This window comes from Triticum dicoccoides, chromosome 3B (assembly GCF_002162155.2).
Source record: "Triticum dicoccoides isolate Atlit2015 ecotype Zavitan chromosome 3B, WEW_v2.0, whole genome shotgun sequence".
NCBI lineage: Eukaryota > Viridiplantae > Streptophyta > Magnoliopsida > Poales > Poaceae > Triticum > Triticum dicoccoides.
This window is the reverse complement of record NC_041385.1, coordinates 33158056-33173092: the sequence shown is the minus strand read 5'-3', so window position 1 is coordinate 33173092 and position 15037 is coordinate 33158056. Positions and strand designations below refer to the sequence as shown.

The 15037-nt window shown below is 45.5% G+C and overlaps 1 pseudogene; it reads right to left on the bottom strand.

The window, feature by feature from the left end:
• Nucleotides 1-2229: 2229 nt before the first annotated feature.
• On the bottom strand, nucleotides 2230-3318 carry LOC119279179 (annotated as a pseudogene).
• Nucleotides 3319-15037: the final 11719 nt, after the last annotated feature.

The following is a 15037-nucleotide window of genomic DNA, read 5'->3' as shown; positions in this document are numbered from 1 at the left end:
TCCTCCGTAATCTTACATCGGTATTGATACAATTTTACATCGGTTGAAACCCGACCAAGCTGTACCGTGGCTGGGTCGATCGACCGGGGTGAAGAATAAGTAATTCGTCACCCTCTGTTACTAATAGACTATATATAAATATATATATATATATATATATATATATATATATATATATATATATATATATATAAGGGCACCTTTACATAGCCTGTTGGACGGAGCAAACTGCAAACTTTTTTATATCATAACATCACAACTCCAAAGTCAGAGGAAAGGAATTGCATATCACTGAGTATAATGTATCATAACCTACAACAAAGATAGTAAGTGAAAGGCTTAATTGGGGATTAAAAAATTCGATTTGATGCCAAAATAAATCCTACTGAGATTCAAGAAAAAGATAAATCACTAATACATAGAACATGTCATGCTTGATGCATCATACCATTACCCATCAAAATATTGCTGAAAAGGCATGAGAAAAAGAGATGCATATATTAGCAATCAAACGCTTGCGTGCGACAAATAGAGAAGTTTAGTATCGCACTCTGTAATATAAAAAGATATATGTTGCCTGATGTCCCATGAAAAAGCAACTCCACGAAGTCCATGCGGGAGCATGTGGTCTTGACTGAGATAGTGGGCGGTGTGGGGAAGTCATACTTGATGATCGAGATGGACTTCTCAATACTTGTCACCCCTGACAGCAGTAGGCTATGCACCATAGCCTGCGCTCACATTAAATGCCTGGCCGAAATGTGACCTCACACGGCCTCTGTGAAAGATGTCTGCACGCGAGGCATGTGTGCTGAGGAGACCCGTGTTCGGCACACCTAGCACCGTCCCAAAACGTCATTGCTGACTTTTTTTGTAGATCTGGTTTAACAAGGGTAGACTTACTTGGCAGTAAACCTACACAAAGATATGCATGCCGTCACGCCATTGGCTCCTTCTGGATGTTGTAGTACTAATTGTGAAGAGGATTTTAGTGTAGTTTCTTATTGTACCGAGAGTTTAAAATTTCAGCGAAATTTTGCATATTTTGGTGGGGTTCGAAATACTTGCAACCCTGAAATTTTGAGCCAAATTCAAACTAAAATTTAAATTAGCTTAAAAATCATTAAAAATATTGATTTTTGAAACTCAAAATCCGAAATAAGTTCTGAATTTCCGAAATTTTGCATATTCCGGTGACGTCCAAAAAATTTCCATGACCAAAATTAGAAACCTTACCAACGTGGCTTTTTGGGCAGGTTCATCTGTTGTAGTTACGCTCGGGGTTCCCCGGTTTTAAATACACCGACATGCGTCGTGCACAAAATCAAGAGAGGCAACGAAAAAAGAAAGTTTTTTCATGCTCCATTAGCTAGCGTAGTCTTCTTCTATCAATAAAACCAAAAAAATAAATCAATTGTCAGTGAGTCAGATCTAAAAGTCGGGAGTTGTCCAAATGCATGTCATGCCCATCAGTCAACACCAATGGGTTGCCACTCTCGGTCCCCATTCCATTTGTAAAGAGAGGTTTACACTTATAGTGTTAGATGACTTGTTTTTGTTTTAATTTCAAAATATTATTTTGTTAGAAAACATTTATTTAAAAAAATTGCTCAGAAAGCTCATTCATCTAGAAAAGAATTGTGGCTAGTGTAGTAGAAGTTACTAGCTTTTTATTTGTCAGACTACAGCCCTCAAAGATGGCTTAACACTTTATTATTAGCAATTTAAGCAATGTACAGAGATAAGTTTACCCCTTTGGAAGGAGATGGATTTGATTCATTCCTTAGGAAGACTTTGAGAGAAGATTCATCAGGAGTTGCTGCATGGTTATACTCTCTATGTTGCATCAACATTGTCTAGGTATCTTGCTTGGCAGATTTGTTTGACAGAAGGCCTCCTTTCTTCCTCACTATTCTCCAATAAACCCGCATTTAGCATCGCTTTGGTAGTATGGATAACATTTCTTGACATGAGACTCAGCTCTACTCCTGACTTGAAATGAAATGCTTGCAAGTTGGAATGACATAACAAAGGAAGAAGATGCATTTCACAACATGATTAACACGAAGCATAATATCCTCCAATTTGAATAGAGTACCCAACAATGACATTAAAGATGAACTGCATCTACTAATTAACATCACCCAAATAGTTTCAGATGCAACTCCAAAATAAGCACGAAGTGCCTTGAATGCACCGTTTGTTTCCCATCAGCAGCAGTGGACCTAATCACACCAATGCGTCGGACCAAGGGGAGAGCTTATCGATGCGGATGTGCAGGGGAACCTCCATGGATGCCCCGTCTCCTGCTGCTGGCACCAGGTACATTGGCGGCACTGTCAGGAATGTGGGCTCGCTCGCAGCGACCACGGCGCCGGGCGATGAGCTGCTCCTCATGTGCATGTCCACGAGCACCATGTCCTCCTTGCCACAGTTCGCCACTGCTGCCGGGGGTGTCTCCAGGTTGACCCACATCTTGCACGTGAACTGCGGCCGCGTCGCCGCTCTCACCCTGGCGCACACCACCGATACGGCGGTGACGCCGGCGCCGAGCGCGCCCACGGTCATGAGGAACACATAGTTGTCGTCGCCGAGGAGCACCAGCCGCATGGTCGACACCGATAGATGAAGCTTGCTGACCTTGCCGTACTGCACGGCGCGCACCGGCACCAAGTGGACAGTGCGGAGATGACCGACGAGCGCCTGCGGTGCGCCGACGTAGCCGCAGCCGGGCTCAGTTCACCGGCAAGGCGCGTACGGGCACACTTTCTGGTGCTCGGTGACCTCGTGGTAGGTCACGTACCACTGGCAGCCGATGTTGGGGCACCCGATCCGGGTGGAGGACACCAAGGTGTCCAGTGTAGGGCAGGGGTCGAAGAAGCCACCGCCGTCCACACATGCCTTGCACTGCCTGAAGGGCAGCAGGGCCACACAGCCGCTGCAGGCCGGGTGCCCCGCTTTGCACTGCAGACAGGCATGCAAATCGGAGATGGCCCGTAAATTAGCACGACAGAATCGATCTATCACCGGCACCAATCAAGGAAGAAAGAAGGAAACAGATAGAGGAACCTGGAAGACCGGGGGCTTGAAGGGGAGGGTGCAGAGGGGGCAATGGAGCACTTGCTTGTCGATCCTCACGGCGAGTTCCACTCGCTGGATGTATGCCGCCCCAACGATGGCGCCTCCATCTCCTCCACCGGCCGCCTCTTGCTTCATGTGGCCGTCGGGCAGATCCAGCCGTGCCTTCTTGGAGCTCTCGTCGGCCTTGTTAGGCGAAGCCCTGCTCCTCCTCTCGGCGGCTGCGGCAGCGCCTTGCATCTTGGCTGGCCTTTGGGGAAAGAAAACTCCTGTGTGTGGGTCTCACGCCAAACTTTTTCAGGAGGTGGGTGAGGAGTAGAGCAGAGATCTGAGAAGAAAAGTTGCCTAGGCAGCCACACTACACTATAAATGCTTCCTCATTGTGGTTTCCATTCCCAAACTAATATGGTATATGTTGGGGAACGTTGCAGAAAATTAATTTTTTTCCTACGGTTTCACCAAGATTCATCTATGAGTTCATCTAAGCAACGAGTCATGGGAGATGCATCTACATACCACTTTGTAGATCGCGAGCGGAAGCGTTCAAAAGAACGGGGTTGAAGTAGTCGTTCACGTCGTGATCCTATCACCGGAGATCCTAGCACCGAACGGACGACACCTCCGCGTTGAACACACGTACGGAGCGGATGACGTCTCCTCCTTCTTGATCCAGCAAGGGGGAAGGAGAGGTTGATGATGATGGCTTCAGCAGCAGCACAACGGCGTGGTGGTGGTGCAACAGCAGCACTCCGGCAGGGCTTCGCCAAGCACGTGACGGAGGAGGAAGAGGTGTAGCAGGGGGAGGGAGGTGCCAGAACTTCAGGGTGCGGCTGCCCCCTCCCCCTCCCTTTATATAGGCCCCCAGGGGGGGCACCGGCCCTGGGAGATCCAATCTCCCAATCGGGGCGGCGGCCAATGGGGTGGAGTACCCCCCAAGGCAAGTGGGGCGCCCCCCCCCCCCACCCTAGGGTTTCAACCCTAGGCGCAGGGGGTGGGCCAAGGGGGGCGCACCAGCCCACTATGGGCTGGTTCCCCTCCCTACTTCAGCCCTTGGGGCCCTCCGGGATGGGTGGCCCCACCCGGTGGACCCCCGGGACCCTTTCGGTGGTCCCGGTACAATACCGGGCGACCCCGAAACTTTCCCGATGGCCGAAATATCACTTCCTATATATAATTCTTCACCTCCGGACCATGCCGGAACTCCTCGTGACGTCCGTGATCTCATCCGGGACTCCGAACAACATTCTGTATGCTGCATACTCATATTCATACAACCCTAGCATCACCAAACCTTAAGTGTGTAGACCCTACGGGTTCGGGAGACACGTAGACATGACCGAGACGGCTCTCGGGCAATAACCAACAGCGGGATCTGGATACCCATGTTGTCTCCCACATGCTCCTCGATGATCTCATCGGATGAACCATGATGTCGAGGATTCGAACAACCCCGTATACAATTCCCTTTGTCAATCGGTACGTTACATGCCCAAGACTCGATCGTCGGTATCCCAATACCTCGTTCAGTCTCATTACCGGCAAGTCAGTTTACTCGTACCGTAATGCATGATCCCGTGACCAAACACTTGGTCACTTTGAGCTCATTATGATGGTGCATTACCGAGTGGGCCCAGAGATACCTCTTCGTCATACGGAGTGACAAATCCCAGTCTCGATCCGTGTCAACCCAACAGACACTTTTGGAGACACCTGTAGTGCACCTTTATAGTCACCCAGTTACGTTGTGACGTTTGGTACACCCAAAGCACTCTTACGGTATCCGGGAGTTACACGATCTCATGGTCTAAGGAAGAGATACTTGACATTGAAAAAGCTCGAGCAAAACGAACTACATGATCTTGTGCTATGCTTAGGATTGGGTCTTGTCCATCACATCATTCTCCTAATGATGTGATCCCGTTGTCAATGACATCTAATGTCCATAGTCAGGAAACCATGACTATCTGTTGACCAACGAGCTAGTCAACTAGAGGCTCACTAGGGACATGTTATGGTCTATGTATTAACACGTGTATTACGATTTCCGGAGAATACAGTTATAGCATGAATGAAAGACAATTATCATGAACAAGGAAATATAATAATAACCCATTTATTATTGCGTCTAGGGCATATTTCCAACAGTCTCCCACTTGCACTAGAGTCAATAATCTAGTTACATTGTGATGAATCGAACACCCATAGAGTTCTGGTGTTGATCATGTTTTGCTCGCGAGAGAGGTTTAGTCAACGAATCTACGACATTCAGATCCGTATGTACTTTGCAAATATCTATGTCTCCATCTTCAACATTTTCACGGATGGACTTGAAACGACGCTTGATGTGCCTGGTCTTCTTGTGAAACCTGGGCTCCTTGGCAAGGGCAATAGCTCCAGTGTTGTCACAGAAGAGTTTGATCGGCCCCGACGCATTGGGTATGACTCCTAGGTCGGTGATGAACTCCTTCACCCAAATTGCTTCATGCGCTGCCTCCGAGGCTGCGATGTACTCCGCTTCACATGTAGATCCCGCCACGACGCTCTGCTTGCAGCTGCACCAGCTTACTGCTCCACCATTCAACATATACACGTATCCGGTTTGTGACTTAGAGTCATCCAGATCTGTGTCGAAGCTAGCGTCGACGTAACCCTTTACGACGAGATCTTCGTCACCTCCATAAACGAGAAACATGTCCTTCATCCTTTTCAGGTACTTTAGGATATTCTTGACCGCTGTCCAGTGTTCCTTGCCGGGATTACTTTGGTACCTTCCTACCAAACTTACGGCAAGGTTTACATCAGGTCTGGTACACAGCATGGCATACATAATAGATCCTATGCCTGAAGCATAGGGGGTGACACTCATCTCTTCTTTATCTTTTGCCGTGGTCGGGCATTGAGCCGAGCTCAATCTCACACCTTGCAATACAGGCAAGAACCCCTTCTTGGACTGATCCATTTTGAACTTCTTCAAAATCTTATCAAGGTATGTGCTTTGTGAAAGACCTATGAGGCGTCTCAATCTATCTCTATAGATCTTGATGCCTAATATATAAGCAGCTTTTCCAAGGTCCTTCATTGAAAAACACTTATTCAAGTAGGCCTTAATGTTGTCCAAAAGTTCTATATCATTTCCCATCAAAAGTATGTCATCTACATATAATATGAGAAATGCTACAGAGCTCCCACTCACTTTCTTGTAAACGCAGGCTTCTCCATAAGTCTGCATAAATCCAAACGCTTTGATCATCTCATCAAAGCGAATGTTCCAACTCCGAGATGCTTGCACCAGCCCATAAATGGATCGCTGGAGCTTGCATACTTTTTTAGCGTTCTTAGGATCGACAAAACCTTCCGGCTGCATCATATATAGCTCTTCCTTAAGATGTCCGTTAAGGAATGCCGTTTTGACGTCCATCTACCATATCTCATAATCATAGTATGCGGCAATTGCTAACATGATTCGGACGTACTTCAGCTTCGCTACGGGAGAGAATGTCTCGTCGTAGTCAATCCCTTGAACTTGTCGATAACCCTTAGCAACAAGTCGAGCTTTATAGACGGTAATATTACCATCCGCGTCCGTCTTCTTATTAAAGATCCATTTGTTTTCTATCGCTCGCCGTTCATCGGGCAAGTCTGTCAAAGTCCATACTTTGTTTTCATACATGGATTCTATCTCGGATTTCATGGCTTCAAGCCATTTGTTGGAATCTGGGCCTGCCATTGCTTCTTCATAGTTCGAAGGTTCACCGTTGTCCAACAACATGATTTCCAGGACAGGGTTGCCGTACCACTCTGGTGCGGAACGTGTCCTTGTGGACCTACAAAGTTCAGTAGCAACTTGATCCGAAGTACCTTGATCATCATCATTATTTTCCTCTTCAGTTGGTGTAGGCATCACAGGAACATTTTCCTGAGCTGCACTACTATCCCGTTCAAGAGGTAGTACTTCATCGAGTTCTACTTTCCTCCCACTTATTTTTTTCGAGAGAAACTCTTTTTCCAGAAAGATCCGTTCTTGGCAACAAAGATCTTGCCCTCGGATCTTAAGTAGAAGGTATACCCAATGGTTTCTTTAGGGTATCCTATGAAGACGCATTTTTCCGACTTGGGATCGAGCTTTTCAGGTTGAAGTTTCTTGACTTAAGCATCACATCCCCAAACTTTTAGAAACGACATCTTAGGTTTCTTCCCAAACCATAATTCATACGGTGTTGTCTCAACGGATTTAGACGGTGCCCTATTTAAAGTAAATGTAGCTGTCTCTAGAGCGTATCCCCAAAATGATAGCGGTAAATCGGTAAGAGACATCATAGATCGCACCATATCCAATAGAGTGCGATTACGACGTTCGGACACACCGTTACGCAGATGTGTTCCAGGCGGCGTGAGTTGTGAAATGATTCCACATTTTCTTAAGTGTGTACCAAATTCATGACTTAAATATTCTCCTCCATGATCCGATCGTAAGAATTTTATCTTTAGGTCACGTTGATTCTCTACTTCATTCTGAAATTCCTTGAACTTTTCAAAGGTCTCAGACTTGTGTTTCATCAAGTAGACATACCCATATCTACTCAAGTCATCAGTGAGAGTGAGAACATAATGATATCCTCCGCGAGCCTCAACGCTCATTGGACCGCACACATCGGTATGTATGATTTCCAACAAGTTGGTTGCTCGCTCCATTGTTCCGGAGAACGGGGTCTTGGTCATTTTGCCCATGAGGCATGGTTCGCATGTGTCAAATGATTCATAATCGAGATACTCTAAAAGTCCATCAGCATGGAGCTTCTTCATGCGCTTGACACCAATGTGACCAAGGCGGCAGTGCCACAAGTATGTGGGACTATCCTTTTCAACTTTACATCTTTTGGTATTCACGCTATGAATATGTGTAACATTACGTTCGAGATTCATTAAGAATATACCATTAACCATTGGGGCATGACCATAAAACATATCTCTCATATAAATAGAACAACCATTATTCTCGGATTTAAATGAGTAGCCATCTCGTATTAAACGAGATCCAGATACAATGTTCATGCTCAAACTTGGCACTAAATAACAATTATTGATGTTTAAAACTAATCCCATAGGTAAATGTAGAGATAGCGTGCCGACGGCGATCACATCGACCTTGGAACCATTCCCGACACGCATCGTCACCTCGTCCTTTGCCAGTCTCCGCTTATTCCGCAGCTCCTGCTGTGAGTTACAAATGTGAGCAACGGCACCGGTATCAAATACCCAGGAGTTACTACGAGTACTGGTAAGGTACACATCAATTATATGTATATCAAATATACCTTTAGTGCTGCCGGCCTTCTTGTCCGCTAAGTATTTGGGGCAGTTCCGCTTCCAGTGCCCTTCCCCTTGCAATAAAAGCACTCAGTTTCAGGCTTGTGTCCATTCTTTGACTTCTTCCCGGCAACTGGCTTGCCGTGCACGGCAACATCTTTGCCGTCCTTCTTGAAGTTCTTCTTACCCTTGCCCTTCTTGAACCTAGTGGTCTTATTGACCATCAACACTTGATGTTCTTTCTTAATTTCAACCTCTGCTGACTTCAGCATTGAAAATACTTCAGGAATGGTCTTCACCATCCCCTGCATATTGTAGTTCATCACAAAGCTCTTGTAGGTTGGTGGGAGCGACTGAAGGATTCTGTCAATGACCGCCTCATCTGGGAGGTTAATGTCCAGCTGGGACAGGCGGTTGTGCAACCCAGACATTTTGAGTATATGCTCACTAATAGAACTATTTTCCTCCATCTTACAACTATAGGACTTGTCGGAGACTTCATATCTCTTGACCCGGGCATGAGCTTGGAAAACTAGTTTCAGCTCCTCGATCATCTCATATGCTCCGTGTTGCTCAAAATGCTTTTGGAGCCCCGGTTCTAAGCTGTAAAGCATGCCACACTAAACGAGGGAGTAATCATCAGCGCGAGACTGCCAAGCGTTCATAACGTCTTGGTTCTCTGGGACGCGAGCGTCACCTAGCGGTCCTTCTAGGACATATTGTTTCCTGGCAGCTATGAGGATGATCCTCAGGTTCTGGACCCAGTCCGTATAGTTGCTGCCATCATCTTTCAGCTTGGTTTTCTCTAGGAATGCGTTGAAGTTCATGTTGACATGAGCATTGGCCATTTGATCTACAAGACATATTTGCAAAGGTTTTAGACTAAGTTCATGATAATTAAGTTCATCTAATCAAATTATTGAATGAACTCCCACTCAGATTAGGCATCCCTCTAGTCATCTAAGTGTTACACGATCCGAGTCGACTAGGCCGTGTCCGATCATCACGTGAGACGGACTAGTCATCGTCGGTGAACATCTCCATGTTGATCGTATCTTCCATACGACTCGTGTTCGACCTTTCGGTCTCTGTGTTCTGAGGCCATGTCTGTACATGCTAGGCTCGTCAAGTTAACCCTAAGTGTTCTGCATGTGTAAATCTGTCTTACACCCGTTGTATGTGAACGTAAGGATCTATCACACCCGATCATCACGTGGTGCTTCGAAACGACGAACTTTAGCAATGGTGCACAGTTAGGGGGAACACTTTCTTGAAATTATTATAAGGGATCATCTTATTTACTACCGCCGTTCTAAGTAAATAAGATGCATAAAACATAATAAACATCACATGCAATTATATAATAGTGACATGATATGGCCAATACCATATAGATCCTTCGATCTCCATCTTCGGGGCTCCATGATCATCTTCGTCACCGGCATGACACCATGATCTCCATCATCATGATCTCCATCATTGTGTCTTCATGGAGTTGTCACGCCAACGACTACTTCTACTTCTATGGCTAACGCGTTTAGCAATAAAGTAAAGTAATTTACATGGCGTTCTTCAATGACACGCAGGTCATACAAAAATAAAGACAACTCCTATTGCTCCTGCCGGTTGTCATACTCATCGACATGCAAGTCGTGATTCCTATTACAAGAACATGATCTCATACATCACAATATATCATTCATCATTCATCACAACTTCTGGCCATATCACATCTGCTGCAAAAACAAGTTAGACGTCCTCTAATTGTTGTTGCATCTTTTACGTGGCTGCAATTGGGTTCTAGCAAGAACGTTTTCTTACCTACGAATAACCACAACGTGATTTTGTCAACTTCTATTTACCCTTCATAAGGACCCTTTTCATCGAATCCGCTCCAACTAAAGTGGGACAGACAGACACCCGCCAGCCACCTTATGCAACTCGTGCATGTTAGTCGGTGGAACCGGTCTCACGTAAGCGTACGTGTAAGGTTGGTCCGGGCCGCTTCATCCCACAATACCACTGAAGCAAGATAAGACTAGTAGCGGCAAGCAAGTTGACAAGATCTACGCCCACAACAAAATTGTGTTCTACTCGTGCAATAGAGAACTACGCATAGACCTAGCTCATGATGCCACTGTTGGGGAACGTTGCAGAAAATTAAAAAATTTCCTACGGTTTCACCAAGATCCATCTATGAGTTCATCTAAACAACGAGTCATGGGAGATGCATCTACATACCACTTTGTAGATCGCGAGCGGAAGCGTTCAAAAGAACGGGGTTGAAGTAGTTGTTCTCGTCGTGATCCTATCACCGGAGATCCTAGCGCTGAACGGACCGCACCTCCGCGTTCAACACACGTACAGAGCGGATGACGTCTCCTCCTTCTTGATCCAGCAAGGGGGAAGGAGAGGTTGATGATGATGGCTCCAGCAGCAGCACAACGGCGTGGTGGTGGTGGAACAGCAGCACTTCGGCAGGGCTTCGCCAAGCACGTGACGGAGGAGGAAGAGGTGTAGCAGGGGGAGGGAGGCGCCAGAACTTCAGGGTGCGGCTGCCCCCTCCCCCTCCCTTTATATAGGTCCCCAGGGGGGGCGCTGGCCCTGGGAGATCCAATTTCCCAAGGGGGGCGGCGGCCAAGGGGGTGGAGTACCCCCCAAGGCAAGTGGGGCGCCCCGCACCCTAGGGTTTCAACCCTAGGCACAGGGGGTGGGCCAAGGGGGGTGCACCAGCCCACTATGGGCTGGTTCCCCTCCCCACTTCAGCCCTTGGGGCCCTCCGGGATGGGTGGCCCCACCCGGTGGACCCCCGGGACCCTTTCGGTGGTCCCAGTACAATACCGGGCGACCCCGAAACTTTCCCGATGGCCGAAATATCACTTCCTATATATAATTCTTCACCTCCGGACCATTCCGGAACTCCTCGTGACGTCCGGGATCTCATCCGGGACTACGAACAACATTAGGTATGCTGCATACTCATATTCATACAACCCTAGCGTTACCGAACCTTAAGTGTGTAGACCCTACGGGTTTGGGAGACACGTAGACATGACCGAGACGGCTCTCGGGCAATAACCAACAGCGGGATCTGGATACCCATATTGGCTCCCACATGCTCCTCGATGATCTCATCGGATGAACCACGATGTCGAGGATTCGAACAACCCCGTATACAATTCCCTTTGTCAATCGGTACGTTACCTGCCCGAGACTCGATCGTCGGTATCCCAATACCTCGTTCAGTCTTGTTACCGGCAAGTCACTTTACTCATACCATAATGCATGATCTCGTGACCAAACACTTGGTCACTTTGAGCTCATTATGATGATGCATTACCGAGTGGGCCCAGAGATACCTCTCCATCATACGGAGTGACAAATCCCAGTCTCGATCCGTGTCAACCCAACAGATACTTTTGGAGACACCTGTAGTGCACCTTTATAGTCACCCAGTTACGTTGTGACGTTTGGTACACCTAAAGCACTCTTACGGTATCCGGGAGTTACACGATCTCATGGTCTAAGGAAGAGATACTTGACATTGAAAAAGCTCTAGCAAAACGAACTACACGATCTTGTGCTATGCTTAGGATTGGGTCTTGTCCATCACATCATTCTCCTAATGATGTGATCCCGTTGTCAATCACATCTAATGTCCATAGTCAGGAAACCATGACTATCTGTTGACCAACGAGCTAGTCAACTAGAGGCTCACTAGGGACATGTTATGGTCTATGTATTCACACGTGTATTACGATTTCCGGATAATACATTTATAGCATGAATAAAAGACAATTATCATGCACAAGGAAATATAATAATAACCCTTTTATTATTGCCTCTAGGGCATATTTCCAACAGTATAGATATAAGCCGTGCTCTTAATCAATTTCATTATTGCTAATTTATCCATACATTAATGTTGTCTTTCTTTTAAGTACCTACAAGTGTGCGATAAAAAGGTTGACCATTGGAGATCCATGTTATTTTTAGAAAAATCGAGGAACATAAATGTAAGCACATTTTTTTTTCGTAGCTTCCTGCATTATTGATACACGGCGGAGTACTTTTGAGTCCATCGCCAGATTATAACACCACCAAACACGTGGGAGTCCATAAAAAGAAAATGATACATGTGTAAGCACAAGGGACACGTGTGACCAAATAGTACAAAGGAGCACACAAACGCCACACAACTTTTCACCTAGATCACGATACATTCCTCCTTTCTCACTGTTATCAATAGACACATACGACACCGCTGATGTGCTGGCTGCCACTAGCAAATAACAACAACATGACCACAAGCCTCCAAAAGATCCATGGAATAGGTAGTAGATTTCGGAGGCCCTCGACGCCAAAAATCTTGATTAGCTGCTTGCATGAAGTACGAGAAATAACCCCTTGATTCGGCAGATGCCATCAAGAAGTAATAAGCAGATGCCCTATACGAGATCCTCGTGGTAAGTTTTTCCCGCATACTAGCCAAATCATGCACGCAATGTTTGTTTAATTACTAACTCATATGACTGACTCGTGAAAACAAAATGTGCAGTCCGTGTGCGAGAAAACCGACCAGACCCCTTCGCCGATGCACCAGATTGCTATAGCGGACACGGTGAGTTTCATTTGAATGGTCATTAGTTACTACTATTCACATTTCAGTTGCATCATGCTAACTATACACTGCAAATGATCTTTCGTGCAACATGCCTCCCACAAAGGATCGACCGATCCTTCTCCGTCTCACGGTGGCGAAACCCTGACCGGACCTTCACCTCCCGGATCATGGTAAGTTTTCCCAAGTGTTTTGGTTAACAAATGCTTTGTTAGCTAGAAAATGGCACAACAACCTAGGATAGCTCAATAATGGCCTATAGCTAGCTTAGCTAGTTCAATTATGACATAATTAGCTCACTTAGGTAAAAAATGGCATAACAATCTAGGATAGCTCAATAATGGCCTATAGCTAGCTTAGCAAGTTCATTTATGACATAATTAGCTCACTTAGGTACAAAATGGCATAACAACCTAGGACAGCTCAATAATGATCTATAATTAGCTTAGCTACTTTATTTATGACATAATTAGCTCACTTAGGTACAAAATGGCATAACAACCTACACTACAAGAAATATGTCAACTTGCGGCCATCACTATTGGTCACTGAAAGATCATTGTTTTCATTTGCGACCTTTTTGTGACCAAAAACAGAAGGTCAAAAGCTGACAGTCGTAAACTGAATTTAACGACCTTCTCTGTGAGAAGGTCGTGAAAGGCAACGACCAAAACAAAAGGTCATTGGTTCAACGACCTTCTCTTTTGGTCGCTAGCTGTCTGCACAGGTCACATCGGATCCGACAAGGCAAAATTGCGACCAAATGAAAAGGTCGTTGGTTAAAATCAGCCCGGTCCAATTCGACCGTTGATATGGGCCAAGCCCAGTAACTAAGCCCTTTATTTTATTTTAGTTGATGAAATTCTGGTTGGCTACATGGGCCGACCCGACATTTCAGCCTTCTATCTTATAGGCCTTTGGCCTTTTTGCTGTCCATTTCTTGTTTGGGCCTCGGCCTTTTCACAATCCATTTTGAAGCAGGTCCCACTCATCCGGTTAGGTCCCACTTGTCAATTTTCTGTTGTTTCTTTCCCATTCTGATGTTTAGGCCCCACGTTTAAGTTCTTTGTTTGTGCGATAACCAATAACTAGATTCAATCAGAGCGAATAACACATAATATTTCATACAACAGCCAGACAAAGTATTTTACAATATTGGAGTACCAATAAGGTATTCAGCTACAAAGCACAGCTAAATATTAACATGACCAGCTCCAGGGAGCTAAAAACATTGCTGAATTCTTCTCCCGGAGATCTTGTACACCAACTTTTGACGAATGAAGGCCAGCATCTGTAGGTTATAAATAATAAAAGTTAGGAACATAATTAAGTATAGTCGTGCAGATAACACTCTCCTAACAGTGAAAAATAGCTGTAGAATGAGATCTAATAAGAAACCATGCATATGACATTCTCGTAATGGCAAAACTACGATATATTTGTAGAAGGGAAAATGATAAGTAGCAAACCCAGTGCATTTGATGAGAATATAGCAATAGATTAAGAGCATATTGTTTAGCATCACACGATAGTAGCAGTGTAAAGAGCATCCACTAATCACTATTAGCCCTAGTTGAGCATTTAAGTTGGCAAGTGACGAAGTAAACATTCGGCGAACATGGAATATCCAGGAGTTAAAGATTTAGCATGTAGTGAACATGGAATCTTTCACATACACAACAACTCTAAAAATAGACAATGCATGCAATTCCCAGGACCAACGACACATAAACAACGACCACCCCCATGAGCATCTCAGTATCACTTACATCATAGACTCCAAACAGAAAGCAACATGTACAACGGTGAGCATGTAAATCAGGACACACACCTGTACTGTTGTACAACATCTAGCCATCGTGGCAGAGGCCATGCTGCATGTGTGCCTCCCTTGTGAGTGGGACTGCATCCATACAATTGTACAGTGGAGAAGGAATTAGAACTAAACAACAATTACTAGTATAACAGAAGGCAGAGACTGTACTGTGCTCTGTGCAATGTTATCAGTAAAAGCTGAAGTTATAGAACAAA